Raw genomic sequence first — 23,328 nt, forward strand, 5'->3', positions numbered from 1 at the left:
CTTAATCTAATTACTTAACCTTGACGAGATTTTGAGAAACAACGTTTTCAAAATGAGCCATTTATTTTTAGGAGAAAGGGGGGTTATTTGTCGTGTAATTGGCTATATGTCATTGCTAAGTTGATTTTTTTTTTGGAACCATTTTAGTCATGACCAAGAAAACAGAAAACAAATCATTAATGAAGTATTCCACTAATATAAAGATGGTCCTCAAACAAAACTAGGCTGTCTCTGCAGGAGAAAGACGCAATTACCAAAATCCTCCCATACAGGGATTTCTAGGCACTGGTTTGATGGAGACAAATTTACCACAGTTCATCTACACATATTACACACATTATTTTAATAAAATGAGGGAAAAAGAAAATAATCTTACTGAATGCAACACTGGGTGTGTTTCCATTAACCATCAAATCACGCAAAAATGAAACAGTGAATATAAAATACATCTAATGGCAGCATGTCAATTTTGTCAACATTTTCATGCTTGCATGAGGTGGTATTTCAGGTGATTCTAAAAAGTAATATTTTGCAAAAATGCAATGTAAATACTTTTTTTTTTTGGCTTTTCTAGGTCACTCCCACATATAAGGTGCTTGGCTTTACATTATCGCTCCATAACACGCCTATGTCGCCTTCAATTGGAAATAATGACGGCTAGTGCGGTGGCTGCAATAGAAATAAACTTGCTAATGTTTTGAACATCCATCACCATGCTTCTTGGGATGTTATCAGCTGAGGAGAAGTCAAATAACATCACAAGAGAAGTTTCATAACATCACTCAATGGAAATGCAGTCATCTCGCAATTGTGTTTTATTTCAAAAATATCACTTAAGTTTTGCACAAATCTGTAATGGAAAAACTGTGAAAATGAAGCTATATGAATAGTGCTTGTGTCTGTCTGGTACTTGCAGCTCCTGTCTTTAGCCTTTGTTAATTCACTGAATTAGAGATTTTTTATTTGCAAAACATATAGAAACTGTCACCCACGTTTATATGTTCACATCACTCTTGGATGGCTGCACCGTATGACTTATCCAGCCCTCAGCTTTTTCACTATGCTACAATAAGATTCCTGAAAGGATCTAACAGGAGAGTGCATCTCCCTAGATAAATCTATGTTCAGAGAAAATTGTAAAAGCAGAGCAACTGCATACAAAATAAATGGAAAGATGAAATAAGCCTGAGGTGATGTGAAATGAAATGGGTTGAAAATTCCCAGGTATCCCTATGAAGAGGGCTCGTGAATCTATTTCATAAAAGCAGAGAGACAAGAGAAAAGAGGAGACTGGAAGGAAACAACAGAAAGAACTGGAGTTTTCGTGGGTTCAGTCAGAGGTTAAGGTGAACACAAACACACAGATGTGCTCCCACAGACAGAATGGGTTCAACTGCTGACAGTGATCTCATCCCTGTTTGTCATATTTTGACTCTTGGGCAAGCAGTGTTTTTAGTTGTTTTTTGAAGCAGAGGGGACTCCTGAGACTAAGAACGGGGTGTGCGGTTAGGTTTATGCAAAAATGACTTGTTTAGGGTTAGGAAAGCATTGTGGTTGACTCGGGTGTCTAACAAGTATCTAACAAGTCATGCGGCAAATTAAGTCAACATTGACTTTTAGAGTCACAATTCACGATTCAAAATAACAAGAAGAAATAACAGGCTCCAAATTTAATCAAGACAATAAAATAAATAAAATTAAACAAAATAATTACATGAAAAGTCAGCCATGATAAAGATAAAAAAAATATTCACTGTATCTAAATGTTGACCAACTAATTTAAAATATTAGGTTTAATTATGACTTTGGCTTAGTATCTATGATTGACTATGATTATTTATTTATTTATTTATTTATTTTTTAATTCATTCATTCTTGGCATAAATGGGCTTCCATATCTTTCCAAACAGGACTTGTTGAATAAGAAAAGCTAGCTATATTTCTGCCTTAAAATCTCTTAAAAAACATCACCTTGGACTTTTTTGTCATAAGGGATGTTTAAAATTGCTTTCTGCTGCATTCATAAAACTACCCTCTACTCAGTTTAAGTTTATGCTAATGCATGTTTATTGTTCTTTATGACATCTTTTGCACAGTCCTTCTTTCTGAGGTTTCTACCATTTTTGTTTGGTTGTTTGTTTGTTTTTGTTTCTTTTTTTCCAGTTAAAGGGTTTTTTGGGGGGATTTTTTCCTCAGTCAATATGAGGGTCTGAAGACAGAGGGATATCGTCTGCTCTGACGCCAAATTGTAATTTGCAATAATGGGCTTTATAAATAAAATTGAACTGAATCGAATACATTTATTTGGTTTTGTGTTTTCTGGTAAAAGCTGTTTATGAAAGTCATTATTTTTTCCTCTAAAAATTTCCACTTTAAGTTAAGTCAAAATCTTGCAGGTATTATTCTTGTCTGCCCCAAAAGATGATTAACATCCACCGTATCCACACCCTGCAGGTGATGTGGGCGGAAGCAGGTGAGGTGAGCGAAAGGATATCACGCTGCAGATCTCTGAACGCACAAGAAACCGAGCAGCAAATCAGCACATTGTTCACTATCGCTGTGTTGACCCCCATGTGCTAAAGATAGACCATCGGAGAGTGCAGAAAAGGTGTGTGTTTGTTTATGCACATGCATACCAACATACGCGTGCACCTGCGCCCTGCTCTGACTGTGTGCGGTGGATTTCGAGGAGGAACGCCGTCTCCTCCAGACCACTTTAACCACTTCCTCCTTTATCTGCGACGGCTCCTCTGTGAGGTCGAGATAACAGCGTGGCTCTGACGCTTTGATGCTTTTCCCTTTCTGACAGCACCAAACACGAAGGGGGGGAAACCCACATGTTGTGCCCCGAGGCCTTCCGTCTCCAAACTTATCTTCAGCTGTGTGATGTGGGACCATCACTGAGATCAGATCATTAATTAACATCCTTTTGTTCACGGCTGCAGAATTTACACGCTGTGTTTCTCTGCAGAGAGACGCCTCCATAGTGTCGTTAAGAATTTATGCACCAGGGAAACACAGACGCACAAATACCAACCGCGTGATATCACGGCACACATTTGGGTTTTATCAGAAGCTGTAAGTGAAGTGAATACCCTTCACTTTGTTAGGATCTCATCACTTGGCTCTTGCATAATGCACATTGAAAGTTCATGGGACACATATACATGCCGGAGCATGTCCAGGCCTGTGGGGTGTTAACTCTGAGTGCTATCGAGTTCGTGTCCAAAATGCCACCTACAGGAAAACTCTCGGAGAGGTGCTCGCTACACGGCCCCCAGTTTAAAAGATGAAGTAATCCTTTCCTATAATTAAAGGATGAGAAAACATCAAAGCAAAGGTGTCGCAGTCAAGAAAAGGATATCCATTAACTGAAAAACTCAACATTCCCGATCACAAAAAGAGCTGAAAAAAGAATAATGTCAAGTATCAAATGATATGAATGACAAAATGATCATCCTTTTCCATGAATGGTGGACTTCAGGCTCTGTTTTTCTCAGAATTGATATGTGATGATATTTTGGAAACTAACTATTAAACTGTGCACAGTGTAGATCCCTGAGGCTGGCAGTCATTCTGTTTCCTCTGTCTCTTTTAGCCAGGATGATGTTTGATATTCACTACAAAACAAACATGGAGATTGTGCCACCAAAAGCAGGTGTTTATTAGCGAGATGTTGACGGCATTACAAGGGGCAATTATGCCACCAAAAGTGGGTAATTTTTTTAGCATGACAGGGGCATTTCCAGCACCAACTGTGCCAACAAAAATGGGGCAAATTTTAGCAAAAAAGTATTTTCCAGAGAAAATGACAGCTTGTCCAGCCTTGATTGTGCCACCAGAAGTGGCCAATTTTTAATAAGATACTGGCAGCATTTGTAGCTGTGATTGTGTGATCAAAAGTAACTGTTTTTTTCGCGTGACATCAGGTGCATTTCCAGCAGCGAATGTGCCACTATAACGGGAGTTTTCTCGCAAGACATTAGTGGCATTTTCTGCATCAACTATGCCACTAAAGGTGGGTGTTTTTGGCAATACATCGGTGGCATTTCTAGTGACAATAGTGACACTAAAGCGTGTTCTTAAACAACACATTGTTGGCATTTTCAACCATAATTGTGACATCAAAAGTAAGTTTGTCAATTCGTTTTTCAGTGTGACATTAGCAGCATTTCCAGTGGCAATTGTGCCAACAAAAGTGGGCATTTTTAGCAAGATATGAATGGTATCTTGGTATAGTAATACATTGGTGGCCTTTCCAGCGGCGATTGTGCCACCAAAAACTGGTGTTGTAAGCCAAAACAGGGTCTTTTCCTATCCAAAACCAAGTGATTTATGTATCTTAACATTGATCTCATGTTAACCACAGGGTTTTTGAAATCTACAGTTTCAACATACAGGCTGCATTATAACACACAAATGGCATTTATGAAGGTTTGCTGTAAAATGACAACATATATTCCGGTGATTGGGTTGTTAGGGGGAGTCTGAGGAAGCAAACTATTTCTTTTACAAAACATCTCTGCTGCATAAAGTCATTAAAAGTTACAGTCAATTAATTCTATCATTAAACATTTCCTTTCTTTAAAACATTGGCTACTGTAAGTTACACTTTTGCTGCAGTTCTTCATAAACTTGTCAGTCAAATCCTAAGTGGATACAGTAGGACAGTACATGGACAGAAAGACAGACAGAAGCAGTGCGATGTAAAATAAACATTTCCAGAGTGAGAGAGAGAAAGACGGACAGTCAGGAGACAGACGGGGTGCGAGCAGCTGGGAGGCTGGGTGGGACAGCTGTGTTCTTCTGGAATGTTCTGTTATTTCCAGATCAGGAGTTCTCTTTTGACCTAAACCAAACTCTGTACTCTCATGGAGAGCTGCCTGCAGGCCCTTCTACCTCCACAGCAGGCCTTTGTGTGTGCCTGCCGTCCCTTGACCCCTTTATAGTCTTGCAATATTGGTTTAGGAACAAAAGCGGCTGGTTAATTCACTAGAGCACCTTTCCCAATAAACTGGCTGAGCGCTCTTGCTGTGTGTGGTGGGCTGCGCCGCATGGAACCGTTTTCATTGTGTCACCACCGCTGAAGATAAATGAGAAGTTCCCAGATGGAGACTGCAAGTGAATATAGGAAATATTACGCTCAGAGGGAAGCTGTAAGGACTTCACCAACTGGAAGTGTCTTACAAATAGTGTTTACATTGGAATTATAGCTCAACTGGAATATTGTTCAATTTGATTTGAGGCGCAAATGAAAAGCGATGTGTCTACACGGAGAAAGCTACACGTGGAAACACAGAAAACAGTTCAAACTGGTACTCCAAGTCTTTTGTTTTTTTTGCTTCTTTTTTTTGTTTTAGAAATTATTTAATTACACAGTGCATTTGGAGTTAAATCTCTTTTTCTCTTGCTGCATTAGTGAACAATGAAATTCTGCATTTCAGCCATCTTTTTATGAGGAGTAAAACATCAACATGACTTGTCCTCAGCTGTCGTAGCTCTTTTGCTGCCATTTCTCATTAATCAGGTTTATGATGTTTTGATTTACCCACAACATACAACTTTATTTATATGGCACATCTCATGCCAGGAGGCAACCCAAAGTGCTTTACAGATTCGTCAAGTCAAAGTTCACTGTAGCCAAATCACAAAGCAAGCCCCAAAAGGCTGACCAGATAGAAATTACGATTCAATTTGTTCTATAAAATCTAATATTACAAACCATAATAAGCTTTAGTCGACTTTACAACATACAACATCCCTCTGTCCCTGGACCGTCATAGGGGATAAGTAAAAAACTCCCCCCAAAAAACCCTTTAAAGGGGGGAAAATGGTAGAAACCTCAGAGAGAAGATCCCTCCTCCAGGATGCAGAAACGTCAAAATAAGGAATCACAAAAAGAAGTTGACTTGACAGGAAGGGTTTTTTTTAAAAACATTTTTTTGGTGTTCATTTCCCCCATAATCCATCTCTGGCCAAGCACAGATAAGAACGCACTAGCCAGACAAGCGCAGGGTAAAGCAGTGAAAATTTTCTAGATATACTCAAACTCAAACAGATATTGATTTTTCTTATGTTTTGTCCTAACATATGTTCTGTTGGTGACCCCCGTCCACAGCACCTTATTGCTTTACTGTCTTGGCATTACTCCTGTCTGCTTCTCCAAACTGGAGGCACATCAACTGAAATCTATTTCATGTAATACAGTGACTATGGATCAGTCCCTCATACAACCCCACTTTAAAATATCCGAATTAACCCTTTATGCAAGTTAGCAAATTACAGATGGTTATATTTGTCATTTAAAGTAGCATAGGCAGCTATCAGGAACGGCTACAATTTTGAAGCCTGCTTACATTACCTTGCTAATAATAGAGAGGAAAGAGATGAATAAGAAACTTGTCGGCTTTGCAGCCCAAAAATCTGATTATTTTTGCCAAACATGAACAGTCAAACCGGGTTTCGGAGGACAGCCCTCTTGAGAACATCATGCAGTAGTCAGTATATCCAAAAGAGTACCATAATAAACAATTCAGACATGGCTAATGAAATGTGACAGAAGCTTTCCAGCTGTGCACTTAAAATAAATTACAATAAAACTATAACAATGAAAATATCACTATTTACCAATCACTGCTGATAACAGCAGAAGTGATACTGTGTGTGTGTGTGTGTGTGTGTGTGTGTGTATCACTCGGTCACTGAGGTCATTGGCAGTGTGACAGTTTTGGGACACTGACGACAGGCCGGTGAAAGCTCTTCCTCTGTGTCTCTCTCGACTGTCAACAGCAGTTAGTTACTGGAGATGTTGACCTGCTCTTTTCTCTCTCCATCATAAACAAACTGTGCGGATGCTGCAGGATAATCACAGTTTTTCTGCACTTCACTGTCCGAGCGATATGAGTGAGTAAGTTGCTTTGAATCGTAGATGTGACAAACATCTGTCTCTTACTGCGCTGTGCAGATATTAGGCAGCATTTTTTTGGGCACGCACCCCACAGCTCAGCATTATCGTGCTGTATAAAGGGCTTGATAATTCTTACATAATGCTTCACAAAAATAAATTTAAAATAATTTAAAATCTGTGTTTTTCAGTCGTTTTTATTACAGCGGGGCCTCTACGGCTGACGTGAATTGTCCTATTTAGAACCAGTGCTTGATTTGTCCTTTCTGGGCCACCATAGAAACATGACAATCTATGCTGCATTGTCTTGTGACTTTATATCATGTGCTATTTTTTTCCTTTAATTTTTTTCTTTTTCCTGTACAAATTTATATTATTATGTTATTGTGTTGTGTTTCTGTTCTGACCTGCCGAGAGACTCCAGAGGCAAATTAGCTACAAACTATAATCTGGTGCAGTGCATTATATGGTACAATTTATGTTTTAAAATAAAAAATAAAAAATTAAATCTCCATAAATGAGGGCCTGCTCCCTATCCAGCTGATTCACATCAATTCTTAAAGTTCCATTTATATTGTATATATTAGCTAAAATTGTTTAATTAGGCCTGTACATACCTAATTTAAAACTATATTTTTCTGTTTTGGGTTTTTTTTCTGATTTTATTTTTTATTTTCCTTTTTTATTTAATGTTTAATTTCCTGTGCATTGAGAGCAAAGCTGACTGAAGTCAAATTCCTTGTTTGTGTAAGCATACTTGGCCAATAAAGCTGATTCTGACTCTGATTCTGATTTAAGTCAACAAATATTGCAGTCAGTGAACTAACTGCACACACTTAATGCCTGCATACGTGCATATTGTGCACATTCAGTTTGAATGTGTGCCGGGGACACAGGAATCTCCACAGGTATCTCTCTGCAGGTCTCCACTTCCTCTGCTAAACTTGTTACATCGCTTCGAGGTAACACATGTCATCGATGGGAGCCAGTTTGACGGGCCCTGACACTCGCAGTGCTTTGAGGATCAAGATGACAGTTTCCCAACGAGAGCTTTTTACTGGCGTGGGGAATGAAAACATGAAAAAGAAAGAAAAAAAGAGCTGCCGGCTGTCAGAGGCTGTAAATGGTGATTTTGTTTCACTTCCCCGAGTTTTTTTTTCTCTCCTCTCGAATCAAAGCCTAATTGAACCCCGTCCAAAACCAGCATGTTTGGCCCTGCCACGAGGAAAGACAGCCATGTTATTTATTTCTTAGCTAGAGGTTGTACTTAGGGAGGTGTTGATAGTGCTTCACATGCCACATTGTGGCTTCTCTGCAGCGACTGGCTCCGCTGTTGTGTGCTGCCATCAGCCTCTGTTGCGGGCAGGGTTAATTAATGCAGTTGGAATGTAACGAGTGTTGCTCGTCAGCCAAGCGCATGCCCGCTGGCATTTTATCAGCTTGTCACATTAATGAAATACGGTGCATGTCGAGATTGCTCAATTTCCATTTCAACTTTTAAACTTTGTCTGGCTCCAGCTAATGATGTAAGAGTTAAATCGAGCATTAAAGTCATTGAGAGGCTGCAGCGAAAACCACCAACACGCTGCGATACGGTTTTGAATTTTCCTGAACGCATGCACTTATAAGGTTAAGAGCAGCTATTGCTTGCGAGGCAGGGATTAACACAACATTTGTCTCATAAAATGTTGTGATCTGTTGTGAAAGAAGCGCTTTATTTTCTCTGTGGACACTCACTTGTTGTCATGCTTTGGAAACTGTGATGAAGTCATAGTTTATGAGTGATTAAATGACAGGTTTGAGAAAAAAACATAAATCAGGCTCTCATAAAAACTTACAATACAAAACTTTGCAATTGATCATTAAAACCTCCTGTTTAGTTTCATGACATTCACAATAAAGTAGAAGTAAACAGTAGTCTGTAGTCGGTTAAGCTAAGGTTATGGATGTTACACAATTTTTTTTGGAGCAAAAACAGTGTTTCCAGTAACTCAGGAGCCCCATAATAAAGCCTTATGGACCAATCACAGAAGAAAAGTCTGTTCTTATTCACCATTTCAATAGTTTCAAAGAACTGTGCAGCCCAGTCATCATCAGAAAGTGATGGCATTGTGCGTTTCTGCAAACCACAGATATGTGACATTTGTTTGAAGTCATTATGTAGCTGATACAAACTTGACATTTTTGCAACACTGTGGTTAACCCGTGATTAGGTCTAGGCGCAAAAACTAGCCTATTTGATTATGGTGATGAAAATGTATTGGTTTATAACAGTCATATTAATTTGATGGCTAAAAAAAAAACTTTCATTCTTGCAATAAGGTTAAAAAAATTAGACCAATAAATCATTAAGATGTGACAGCTTGGCTTGACATGAAAATATTGCATGTAATGTCTGAACGGATGTTCGAAAGAAATGGAACTGAAGTTCAAAAACACCAGAAGGTTGTCCATCTGCAGGATGGTGACAACCTGTTATTATGTCATTTCCCTGCTTAAGTACATCGAAACACTGCACGAGTAAATAGGTTTGTTTTCTCAGTCACGCTGCCGTTTTATCCCACTTATTTTGTCCACTTAAACGTCAAAACATCACAAAAAATCCCCACCCAATGTCCTGATATTGATACTAGTGAAAACATGTGCCTGCTAATAGTCTGGTGAGATATCACTTTGGGGGTTGTTTTTGAGAACTGAGTCAAATAGTCCCGCTGACTCCACCCTGGTTGGCTCAGGAACCAAAAACTGAAACCAGGTTTCTCTGCTTCAATAGGCATGTAAAATCTCTCAGTTCCTAAAAAGTTTCCTGGGTTCCTAGAAAATTTCTGAAATTGGGAAAAGGCCAAAACTGTCCTACTGTCAGAGCTTCTGAATAATTAATATTTTCCTTTTTTGTAGCCATCAGGGCCTCTTGGCTTTGGAGTGACCCGCCTGGGGAAAGAGAGCTTGCAGAATCAGTGACTTCTGTTAAATCAACTCTTAAAATCCATTTCCATAGAAATGCCTTAATGTGATGTTATATATATATTACTTTAATTAATTTATTTGAATTTGTCTTTTGTTTGTATTTTTTGTTTTGATCCTGCTTAATTTTATTATTCTGTGTTTACTGCTTTTATTTTTTTAACTGTATTTACCTTTTTTAAATTGTTTCTATCTATTTGTCATTATCACCTGCCATCCTTCGAATATGTTTTTGTCTCAGATCTCTTCTTTAATTTTGCTTTAATTTTTGTCTGGCCTTAGTTCTGCATTATTATTATTATTATAATTATTATTGTTTGGTTTTTATAGTTATATTGCCACTTTAAAGGTGCTATATTAATAAAAGCTTTATTATTATTATTATCATTAATAATAATAATAATAATAACAATAATACTTTTTAATTATTTTCTATTATTATTTCAAATGCACAAAACTCAACTGACTTAGGAAGACATTGCATGTACATGCAAGTGCATTTATTTGCTTCCCAAGCAACAAAACTGCTGCGGTACAAGTGATAACTATAATAATAACGATTATACTCGAGCAGCATTTTTCACAGCAGATTACAAAGTGTAACTGCGCACAATCTGCTCCTTTCTTCTCTGATCTCGATGTTTGATCCAAACTAAAGCCTTTAGTTATCTGCCTGCCCCCCCTCTCTCTTTCTCTCTCTGCTCTCAACATGTACAAGTCACGTCATGCCACTCATCCCCTTATTACTCCTAAATAAAGAAGACTATCGCGGATTGCCTCCGTGGAGCTGCTCGGTGCTCTGTTTCTTCCTCGGGGCTCTGCAGTTGTCAGAAGCATTTCCTACTGTGCACAGACAAACTCATTTTATGGAGCAAACACACGAGAAATGCACTCCTCTCCATAACAACAACAAAGATTCTCCCCGACATGTCTCATCAGATTCATCCGCTCCCATCGCCATGGAAATACAGAGCTGAATACACCCTTAAGCACACACAAAACACTAAAAGAATTAAAGGACAGGCGCACGAATGTGTACTGTATGCTTGCACTTTCTCGTGATGATTAACCTTCATAATGGGGTCATCAGATACACAGACTTATTTACACTGTATTATTAATGACTTACTGCCAAGTAGCTTGGACACAATGCACACACACAAGCAACAGAAGCCACACCCACGTCTATTAATCAGAATCTGCATTAATGGCCAAGTATGTGAACACATTTGAGGAATCTGATGCAATACTGTCCAGACACACAACCGAAGCACAGCACAGAACAGAGGTAGTATTTTGTACCTGCAATATCTAGAATTATCTAAAAAAAAAACAAAAAAGAATTGTTGGGATTGTCCGTTCCTGCTAACCACAGGTCATCATTTCCAAAGTGACATAATTCTGATTATATGTGAGCTGTAGGCCACTGTTCGAAATCGTGCCACCGGAACAGAGGTTTTTTTTTAGCAGGACATAAGTGGTATTTCCAGCAGTGATTGCGTCAACAAAAGCAGTATTTTTTGGTGGTATTTTCAGTCGCCAAACCTTGCTGTGGAGAGTAAGATATCGGTGGCAATCCAGCTGTGATTGTGCCACCAAAACCAGCTGTTTTTTGGTGGGACATCCCTGCATTTCAAGCTGCAGCTGTGCCAACTAAAGTGGGTGTTTTTTAGCGAGACATCTGCAGCATTTCTAATGTTGGCTGTTCCACCAAAATTAAGTGTTTTATAGTGAAACATTGGCACATTTATAGCGCCAACTACAGCATCTAAAGAAGTGCTTTTTAGTTTAATATCATTAGCATTTCCAACAGCAATTGTGCCACCAAACCTCTGTTTTTATGCCAAAACATGAGCTTTTCTTAACCATACCCAAGTGATTTTTTTGCCTAAACATAACCAGATGTTAATCACAACATTGTAGACATTAAAGTTTTAACATTTACGCTACATAAAAATGTACAAATGTTGCATGTCTATGGTTTCCACATGCCAACATTTATGCTGATGATTGGGTTTAAGAAACTGCACAAAAAAATGAAATAGGTGTCGTTGTTTTTTTCATTTGACTTAATTCCTTCATTGCTTTGACATCTGTCTGATAATATTTGATGGTAACTACCCTTTTTATATTTTTTTTTCCTGTTTTAGGGAGACTCTAATCATGCTAGGTCCCTAGTGACAAGCACAGCTCAGAAAAATGTTCTGGTAACAAGCGAGGTTAAAAATTAGCTGGAAGTCTTTATCACAAGATGTTTTGGAAAGCCAACGGTGTTAAAATGACGACTGGGTCTGAGCCAGCTGTAGAAAGTCACAAGCTGAAACAATGAAAACATGACAGCCTCTTTCTGACTCAGCAGGGGACAAATATAATTCATCACAGTGAATTGTTTGGATGCCACTGAGGAACACCTGAATGAAAAGACACCCGTGGAAAAATATTTCTGTGTAAACTACTACACACTGCCAACAATGGTTGCTATGTAAACCACGTTCAGTATGTTTCCAAAGCGTGAGGCTGTTTTCAGTCAACCGTCAGTCCAACTTTGAACAGCAAAGAAAAAAAAAATGTTGATGTACAGATATACAGTTGAATATATGAAAAACTGGTTGTGCTTCAGCTTTTATTTTAATTCTTATGCACTCTGCTCTTTGCATTTCTTTTTCCAAGAGGAAAATGTTTGCAAAATATTTTTTTTCAACTGTCAGATGCATGAAGTTGTCCAGCGACTTGATGGTTGAGAGACTCTAATTTGGAGCAGACATCTAATTTGAGTGTTTTATAACATACCAGAAGTGACTGAACCAATGCAGGATGATACTGAACACGCCAAGAGCAATACTCTTATAAAAATATGGGACACCAAGCTACACTTTAATTGTCATGTTCACACATCTTAAAAATTGGCACCAAATTTCACAACGAAAATGAGAGTACATTCACTGACCTTCACATAGAGGCTTCACTAGAGCATCTTTGGAAGTAGGACTTCATGTAAGGGCATCTAGATAATTATTGTGGAGAGTAAGTGCTAGTAGATATACTTTAAACAACTCCCAGCTGAAAAATCCCACATATTTTCTTTTAACTATAGACTCTTAGTGTAAACCCAATCCTGGCAATACTCGAAGATGAGAGCAACTGGAACAGTATAAAGAGCGACTAAGCATGGCAGGTTTGGGCGTGAACTGGTCAAACACAATCGGACTTTCATCCAGGAGATATTAACTTTTATAACATGAGCTGCCAACTTAACATCATAAATGCATAAGCACAGCGAGCAAAAGTCAATGTCCAGCCAATGGTAAGAAACTTTTTTATTTAGCACATATTAAATATCATTTTTTTAATTACAATTTTTTAAAATAATTTTTTTAATGATAATATCCCCCCTCACATCGCCCACTGCTTTTAATAGGCAGAGATTTTCATGAATAAAATACATAACTCTGACACCATGGCTCACTTCATCTGTTTTGTTTGCTCTTAATTGTCATGAATAAACAGGAAACAGCTATCAATCTCTTGTTTTAACACTCTCAGCATCCCAGTACAAACCATCCTCTTTATAGCTTCCATGTTGTTCCCATTTTACGACCTCAAAGCACATGAACACAACAAATTCGGAAGAATGACTTCCCAACCCTAAACTACAACCGCCCAACATCACATGAACACAGCACAAAGAATGGTAGAAACTTCTGCAACAATGCCATTACAGTCATTCCTCGGCTGCAATGGCGGTGCAGAGACACCGACAGCGCAGATGTGGAAAACACAGAAATACTGACCAATCAAAGCAGATTGGGCTTTTTGGGAGGGGGGCTTAAAGACAAAAGCTCTAAAACGGAGCATTTCACAGCAAGCATAAATACAGGTATATTCCAGGAAACACTAGGTGAAAAAAAACGTGTTTTTTTTTAACATTAATACATAATCTAATAGTTCTAGTACTAATATACCCCAAATAAACATGCATAATATGGGGCCTTTACTTGGTTTTTTTCTTTTAACCCTTGGCCTATGTAAATTTGCTCCTATCTTAATGTATTTTCAGAATAAATATATCATTTTCTCTCTCCCCTAAAAGCTGAAGTTTAGTTTTTATTCTTCAGCAGTGATTTATTCTCTTTGCCAGAGTTTTGTCAATCACAACCGGTGCCACAAGTGCACTCGCAGCTCCCATGATGCCTCTGGCTTTTCTCTGGCTCCCGTCAACAGCTGAGAGTCAATGGCTGGGCGAAGGCTGGGAGGTTGAGGGCTGAGGACACAATGGGGCTCTGACAGGCTCCTTTTCTGATGGCCTCATGTGCCTTGTCGGTTGTGATAAGTTGCTTGAATAAAGAAAAACAGAGGCACAGCTGAGCATGCTAATAGAGTAATTGTGGCGGGATTTCAGACGGGGGCCGGAAGCCCGCCAGCTCTTTCGGAAAAGTCTTTGCACCCCCACCCCCACCCCCCCAGCCTCACAGCGTACCCACCTCTTCATCCCCTCTTGCCATCCAACCTCCCCCTCCACCAAAGAGCCTTCCCTTTAGCTTCGCCAAGGACTTGCACTGTTATTTTAACCAGTTGATTTCCCAACACAACGACAACACACCCCCTCCAGCTCCTCGTTGCTTAATAACCCCACACCAATATGAAGAAAAAAAGCTTTTGTATTAACAAGTCCAAAAGTGCAGACAAAACACGTCTGTGAACACAGCGCAGCTTTCACACATTAAGAAATCTGTCCTCGGTCCGGAGGCATTTGATAGTTTCATTTCGGCATGGATCCCAGAGGGGCCCGAGTGCAGCTGCGTCCATTCTGCTCGTCTATTTTGGAGAGAGAAAGGCAGGCAGGCCGGCCTGTCACGGCAGCCATATGAAGTCTGTTGCTCAAAAACAAGCAGGGGTCTAAAGGTTACGTCTCCAGAACAATGACCGTAACCACTTTCTGTTAACCTCCGCATTTCACCTCGAGTCCAACATGAAGACAACGCGGTTTAATCTCGCATTTTATCCAGAATATGTCACACTGTCTCTGTGCACATATATTTAAACTTGTACAATATGTACAGTCACTGTCTGTATGCTGCTGTCTCATATCACAGGTTGTAATACTTTCTAGACATACGTTTCTTTTCTATGTGTGCAAATATCAGATAAATGTCAGTGCAGGTTAAAGAATATCCCAAATTTAAATAGTCATACCACTCATACCTTAAATCCATACTTACATGGTGATTACAAACCAATAGGACTATACAATGATAATGAAGATGCCTGCTGTGAATGTATTTTTATACTGTATGTAGTACATGTTGAAACATTTTCTGAATAAAACGTTTTCCTGGAAACAAATCCACTCACAAACAAGTTGATACTGTGCAGATTTTTTCTTTTGTTTGTTGGCAAGACAACTTCTAATGAGGTTTCAAATTCATTAGAGACAATAAAAATCAATTCTTCATTCTGTAGTTATGATGAAAACTTTCTGGGTCACAGGGTGTCACATGATACAAGTCCAACTGTGTCTGTGCCAGAACAAAACAAACAAAAAGAAAATGCTGTAAAACCCAGTCACTGTAACTGGGGGTTGGATGTAGGAACACCAAAGCAATATAACATTATCGAGGACAACACCAAAGCCAAATTGCATAAATTTCCTTTTTAAAACGTATGTCTTCTCAGCTAGAATTAGAGGTCTTTACAGGTTTACTCAACATGCTCTCACCCCACGTCGTCACGTCACCATTTTTCAGTGGATTTCTGCGTCTACATATTACAGTCGAGGTATCCCTCTGCACATGCTGAGATTACGCTGCATGTGGTTATGTTTCGGCAACAACAGCACTTGACAGCCAACCCTGGAACTCCAACAAAAGCACACGCTGGCACGGCTGGTTAGGATTAAACTACAAATGCATGTGTAAGGTTTAGAAAAAAAACATCACATTCAAATGGGAAGTAAACACCAGACTCCTGCATGAAAGTCCAGTTTGTTGGATTCATCCACCGTCCCTCTAACCTGCCCTACAGGGATCTTCATGCTCTGTATATTATGTCATTACTGTTAGCGTTTCAACCTGACAACATCTAGCTGTGAATCATACAGCCGCGACAGGGTCCTTCCGACTGCGTTCTCAACTGACATCAACCGTTTGCATATCATGCTGCCAAAACAGGCGCCATCCGGCCATCCAATGGCAATAATAACACCGCGAATGCTTTTGTCGGGCCTAGTTCTCCGCTGAAGCTGTCCAGCAGCATATCATGCAGATGCAAAAGGTGACTTATGCCAAAAGCACTGCAAAACTGACGGTTTTTGATGACTTCTGAATGAGAACATGGTAGAAGACATCTCGCAAGAAAAAAATAACTTGTCAAGTTATTTGCTCCAGCTACAAACCACAAGCAAATAAGAGTTCAGAAACAAACATCCACTGTAGGTTTGACTTTCTGCTCCACCCTGCACTCATTGAGCTGAGCTGTATTTTCATGTTTGTCTTTACACTTGATAACGCCAATAGTGTCATCAAGAGTTAGCAGGGTATTTTAGGAAATACTTGCTTTTCAGTTTACCTTGAGGGCCCAGACAGTTGGCAGACCTGATTGAAGGGTTTGATTAATAAAGGGCAAAAGTTTATAATGTGTTGCAGTGATGTATATCTATATACTGGTGTTGGGGTTGTCAATAAGAGCCCATAGCTCGTTTTTTTTTTTTGTTTTTTTTTTTTGCCCCAGGGAAATTTCTATTTGCCAGAATACAAAGATAAATGGATAGACAAGACAAATATGATTTAGTGTCAACTACCTCTAAGGTAATACAGGTGGAAGAACAGAACAAACTTTACACTGCACTACTGCTAGTTCAGGAATACACAACTTGCTTTGCTTGGGGGCCACTTTGCAAAATGACAGAAGGTCAGGGGCCAGTCGCAGCAGCCCATACATTTTGTACGATTTTAGGACATTTCGAGAAATGTCAGATGTTTCTTGAATTTTAGGGCATTTCTAGAATTTGATAACATTTCTATGATTATAGATTGTTTCTAGGATTATAGGAAGTTTCTCAGATTTTAGAAAGTTTCTAGGATTTTAGGATGTCTCTAGGATTTTAGGACATTAGGGACTAGGATGCCTTTCCGTGGGTGTGGGGGATCCTCTACTTTTTTTTTAAAATATGAAAACGCTCTATTTTGATGCTGTTTTATGCACTCTGGCACTTTATGTATACTAAATGTACATAACAATTCCCAGTGTGAATCACTTTTTTTTATTGTGAATTAGAAAATGGTTGGGGGGCACGTGGCACCCTACTGAGGACCAGATTTGGCCCGTGGGCCACAAGCTGAGTATCACTGTATCTAGTTCCTTGTTGTTGTTGTTGTTGTTGTTGTTGGATGTGAAGTTCTGCATAAATGCAGGAACTTTGTTGGGTTTGCTGTTTTCAGCATGTTTCCCCGTGTTGTGAGAGTAACCCGAGCCTGACATTTCTTTACGTCTGCAAACAAATATCTCTTAAATTCAGATGGTGGGGGGAGATGGGAAGTCACGTGTGCAGCCTCGGTCCCAAACTGTTGACACAATCTGCGCTCTGTGCCACCTAATTCCCGGATGCCGGATCATCCTGTCCTCCAAATCTCCCCAAATCCCACGGACAGTGGTCCCTGAGAGGCCCTGTTTACCCTGGGCCCGCCGGCCATGGCAGCCTCAGACCCCCTCCCCGTTTTCTCCCGCACGACACAGTCACGCACTCATCAGTTAATGCTGAACATCTGGAGGGATTAGCAATGTCAGGCCAATCAGAGTTGAGCTGACAGATCCCAATGAAATGCCATTCTGCAGCTGCGCTCGGCATTCAAGTGCTTTTGGATTCCCATTTCTCCTCTTCTCTTTCCTGTCCTTCCTCTTTCCACTCCTCTCCTTACCTCCTCATCTACTTTTCCCCCAAAGCTCTTCTCCACTATCCGTCTTCTGTTCTGTCCTGATGATCAAATCAACTAGCATGTAGTGGAAAATGAAGTTTAAAGTTTAAAATTAGAGTTGCACACCCTCCCCTAAGCCAAATTAGAAAACACAAATCCCCTCCAGTGCTTAAATATTATTTTATTATTATTATTTAATTATTATTTCACCAATTTTTCTTTAAAAAATTAACCAATTAGTTACCAGGTAATGTGTGCTGGGCCACCAAAAGCAAAATTAACTGAAACTGTGATCTCAAATTTATACATAATCTGCAATTGCTACATTTTGCCTGGCTGAACGAGATGGAGGTTTCAGAGATTATTAGATGGAAGAACAAGTGAAAAAAAGGAGACACAGAAAAAGAAAGAAGTGAAGTGGGGTCGAGGCACCACCTGCTCCAAATGTTTGCAGCTATAAATCATCTGTGCTCTAGTTGCACCATGCATGCTGCTACAAAGATGGATTAAACTCTCAGTCAAAGGTGCAAAAACAACTTGTGGTTGGAACCTTAGCAAAGTGTGCAAGATCTACAAATACTTAGATGTTTTGATTGTTATTGAGCTAACAATTTCACCAACTTGCCAAGAAATAACTCACATATAATAATAGTCCTCCCTTAAGGTTTTATTAAGAGATAGGTCTGTTAATTTCCAAAATGCAAAAGTTCTTGGGATCGGTCCATAAAATATAATTTTATTACAAGAGGAGTTCAGTTACCTTCTCTAATAAAAGTTATCTAATTTATTCTAAATCAATGCTGAGAGTCGTTTTACTTTGTATATGTCTCCTGCTTGTTATTACATTACCTAATGCAGCACAAGGAGCTCTTTAAGGGCCTGTTCAGGTCTGTCCATTACATCTGCAATTGGAAAAGCCACTTTCAATAGCACATTATATAAGCTCAAATGTTAAGGCAAATGCTGAGGTGGATAAACAATTATATTTTTCCAGATGAGACCCCTCTGACGTCCATCTACCCCCACTGGTGATGAAATCGCATGAGATCAAGTTGCTGGAATGCACCGGCGGTCTCGGTTCTACTGGGACTAATCGCCGGGGCTTGCTGAGCCTCGCATGGACACACGGGGCTCGCATCTGATCCCAAACAGCTGCTTAGCAGACACGGCCTGCAACTGAGAATGCCCAAGCCCTCGCTCCAGAGCGGGCAGGCACATTTGAAAAGCATTGCTCTGACCCCTCAGAGGGTCGTGACCTACAGTTAATGTATTTGGGCGTATTTGGTTGGGAAAAGCACCTGTCTGCTCGCTGAGTGTTTTCGGGGTGAGTTATTTTCAGCAAACAGGCATTCGTTTGTGTTTACAGTAGTCCTATGCTGAAACTTGGGATAAATGTTAAAGGAAAATATTTATATTCTCTGATTTTTACACACCTTTAACACCTTTAAAAGATGCATGTGCGCTGTTCTTTAGAAAAGTTTGGCAAGTTTGAGGTTACATTTGTTGGCATGTTGTAACTGTTTTTCCAGCAAATTATTATTCATTAATAACATGGGTGTTTTGTAGCAGCCTGTTGCTGTGTTTCCAGATACTTTTAGGCACCAAATGCCTTTTTTGGTAGCAACCCATCACTGCTTTTCCAGCTGCTTTTAGGCACCAAACGTAAGTCTTATGTAATGACCTGTCACTGCTTTCAGAGCCAATTTTTAGGTGTGTTTTGTTACGACATGCCACTGTTTTTTAAGCACCAAATGTGGCTGTTCTGCAGAGACTTGTCACTGCCATTGCTGTTTTTCCAGCGGGATTGAGCCACAGAAAGTGGTCATTTTTTACTGAGCTTTCACTGTTTCTCCAGCGAGGATGTTGCTTCCAAAACCGGGTATTTTAAGTCAGAACATGAATCTTTTCCTATTCATAACCACATTGTTTTTGTGCCTAATAAGCTACATAATTATGCCAACATTTTTTTTCTGGTGATTGCGTTGTGCATTTGCGTCATGCACCATAACCATACAGCATGAATTTTCTTTCTTTCTAATCTACAGACCTGATGTAGCAGCACTTAGTAGATCATATGAAGACACAGTTAATGGAGTTATGTTTCAGTTCTGATCTCAGCCGGTTACTTCAGAGGTTGTGAAACTGTATACGTTGAAGTGATAATGCTGTCGTGTGAGTGTTGATTTCCTGTTGTTGTCATCTGGCAGCCATTTCACATGAAGATAATTAGAGAAATTAGCCACCATGTGGAATGTTTTCTCTTGACAGAGTGAGAGGGAAGCCTTCCAGGAGTGCTCTCAGTTCCTGATTCATAGTCCCTGACCGGGCCCTCAACACACACACACACACACACACACACAAACTCTTTAAACTTTTTACAGCCACTATCTTCCCCTCTTTGCGTCTCTTTTTTCTCTTCCAGATCACACACCATGTACGCACACGCACGCTAACAAACACACACAAACCAGATCTCCGTCCGAACTGAACCAGATGTTTTGCATTAAAAAGCAGCAGAGCTCTCTTCTGAAAGCCTCCACTGAGGAGTACAGTCAGTCTCATTACTCTTCTCTATTTACTCACTATCTCGCTCGCTTTTGTGCTTCTGTATTGAACTGAAATTCACTTGCCTCACTTTATGCAACACACACAAAATCAACAAATTTAATATTTTTTTTCTTTTAAGGATTTTCTTTGCAGCTTTTCGGTGCACTGCGCAGCCCTGTCCTCCTAGTCTCAGCCCATGACACCTGCCACCAGCACTGTCTTCTTCAAATTACACTTATATACACTTATACATCTCATATATAACTAATCTGAAACAGAAGCTGAAGTCAAAATAATGTCTGAAATGGATATTTATTGTCTGTTTAGCAAAGTATTTGCTGTTGTTTCGATGTTTCAAGCAACAGATAAAAAAAAACTCTCCGCCATAGTCCACTTCTGTTTGGAAGAAACATACGTCAGCACATCCCCTTACGAGAGGACAGAGCATGCGCAGAAAAAACGCAGCCAGAGCTGAATCAACATCATCGTTTACAAAAACTTTCTTTTGATCGGTTTACCGAACGTTCACTCAACATCGGCTAATGTTTCCTATAAGTTGTAATAACGTTTGAAAGATAATATTTTAATCTAATGTTAAAAGAACGTTTTAAGGATGTTAATCATTTCAAAGAATGTTCCTATAAGGTTAAATACTAACTAAGACGTAACGTTTAAACTGCAACTGAGGATGTTTCGTTGATGTTGAGGTGACAGATCATAGATTTTTATAACAATGTTCTCACAATGTTATATAAGAACAAAGGAAGAACGTTTTCAAAGCTACAACCAGAACATGTCATTGAGGACTGAGATTTTTTTAAATTATTATTGAAAATGCAATTAATGTGATATGTTAACAAAAAAAATAACATTTTTTTATGTTTATAGACAATGTTACACAAACTTTAGTAAGTATATTCTGGTAATTAAAAAAAAAAAACTAAAACATTGTACCATTGTCAGAACGTTTTCAGAGCCAAAAATTGCTAGCTGGGCATGAAAAGTGTAAACTACCCCTGTGCAATCGATTTAAATTTGAACCAGTTTGGGCCATTTTAAGATGATTGAGGTGTTTATATGAATCATGTTTAATCTCTTCGGGTTTTTAATCCTATTCTAATCAGATTAGTAAACTCTTCGTAAACGTGTCCACTGTTCACTCTGCATATTAGAACTTGAAGTCTTGTAACATTTGAGCTCCCCCTCCCTCAGAGTTGGTGCTGTCAGTCCTGAGCTCTGGGTGGTAAATCTGATACAGGAAGTGTTTTTAAATTAGTGCCATCTCTTCTCAACCCCCCCTGCACCTCCTCCCTCCTGCTGCTCTCCCCACAACCCCTTACTCCCACTTCCTGACGATGACAGCCAGGTTCCTCTCCTGACATTCCAGCTACTCACCACCACCAACCACTTCCCATATCCCATCTCATCTCACTCCTCCCAGCATACCTTTCATTTCTGTATTTTGACAGAGCTTTATTTCAAATGCTAATAGGACTCCTCCTCGCACGAATCCTGCGGCTGATGTTTGGGGGAGGGCTGGAGGAGCGAGCACCGCGGGGATCCGAGGTGAAGCGCAGTGGAGGGATCCACATTTCTTTTTTCTTTTACTTTGAGTTTGGAAGTTAAAAGGATAACAGTTAAACGGTATGGCTTTTGATGAGAGCAAAATTTTGGAAAATAATCTATTAACGAAGAATATGGCTCAGTCTGACGGCAGTGATTGTCCAAAAAGCATTCCAGATTAAACACTGAAACCTAAAACGGTTAGTGGTGCGCAACCTGTTAGGAATATTTTAAGCAGTCAGACTTTGTACTTAAGGCTTTATAGTCAATGCAAAGGGTTAACAGGAGTCGTAGGTTTTGATTTACAGATAAGCGTTCACCGTTTGTTAATATCATAACACGACTGGGGTTCCATCAAAGTAACTTATGATGTCATTTTGCCATTTTGATCACCACCACCGACCAAGTCAGCACATCGTAAGCAAGCTACTGTGAGCTTAAAAACTTTTGGGGACACCAAGGTGGACTCTCAGCAGGACGAGCAGCGCTGCAACCAAATACTGGCCCACAACAACAAGGTCAGGCAAAACCAAGAATTTTTTTTTAAATAGACATAAACGGCGCAAATGGCATTTATCTAGTGTTACGTACAAGTTTAACTAGTCTCATACATTTCGACTGTAATCAGGGAATTGAGTCCCCCTTAATTATAGTCCAAACTGAAAGTCTTGTCTTCTCTTTTTATGAAATTTCGTAATTAGTTAGTAAGTTAAATCTTGAACATGCCAAATAAAATAGGAGAAAAAAATAAAATATAAGCAAGAAAAACAACACCAGAATTCTGTGAAAAAAGAGTGTTTGGACTCAGAGGTGGAGGTTAATGGGAATCAGGACATGGTTATGGTTAGAAATAGAAGGAGAGCGCTTTATGAGGCTTTCAGCCTCTGAATGGAATGACAACGTCACTTTTGCTCTAAAGACAAATTGCAGTGGAAATATATGGCCCATAAAGTCTGTCAGACCTCGGTGCATGTGTGGCAAAGCATGAAAACGTGTCATAAAAGGGAACCTGAAAGAAAAAAAGAGCTGAAAATTTGGTTGATGTCCGGTTGTGCGCGCCACGTGTCAGAGAGGAGATGGAGGGGGGGTTAACAGGTATCACAGTAACAGTGGCAGCAACAGCTCATAGCAAGTAAAACTTAGTCAAAACCCCTAAAACCATTTCTTCTTATATTAATTTAGCCTCTGCTTCATCTTCTTGTGATGTTTTATGACCCGTGGCCACAGACTGAAACTTCTAACAAGGCTAATTTTTTTCAGCATAATGTGTCTGCTACCAAGAAAAATAAGCCCTTCACGAAAAATGTAATTTCGTGGACACACTTGGTAATGCTCTGTAGCCTTTTAATAACATTGAAGCCATGGCCATAGGAGGGACGTTCCCATGCAATATTGCAGGTGTTCTCTTTCCCTTAGTCACTGCAGAGTGCAAATGTGAAG

General features: G+C 39.5%; 1 long non-coding RNA gene across 2 annotated transcripts in view; it reads right to left on the reverse strand.

Moving 5' to 3' along the window:
• Nucleotides 1–23,328, reverse strand: part of LOC121947767 (uncharacterized) — a 199,064-nt gene that overhangs the window by 114,547 nt on the left and 61,189 nt on the right. The window contains exon 3 of one of the 2 annotated variants that reach the window (XR_015777179.1): nucleotides 13,260–14,202. The exons of the other annotated variant lie outside the window; for it this stretch is intronic. This is a non-coding gene — a long non-coding RNA (uncharacterized LOC121947767). Of the gene's footprint in view, nucleotides 1–13,259; nucleotides 14,203–23,328 lie in introns of those variants that run through there. 2 annotated transcript variants of the gene reach the window in all.

This window comes from Plectropomus leopardus, chromosome 8 (assembly GCF_026936395.1).
Source record: "Plectropomus leopardus strain MGB_pleo_1.0 chromosome 8, ASM2693639v1, whole genome shotgun sequence".
Classification (NCBI taxonomy): domain Eukaryota; kingdom Metazoa; phylum Chordata; class Actinopteri; order Perciformes; family Serranidae; genus Plectropomus; species Plectropomus leopardus.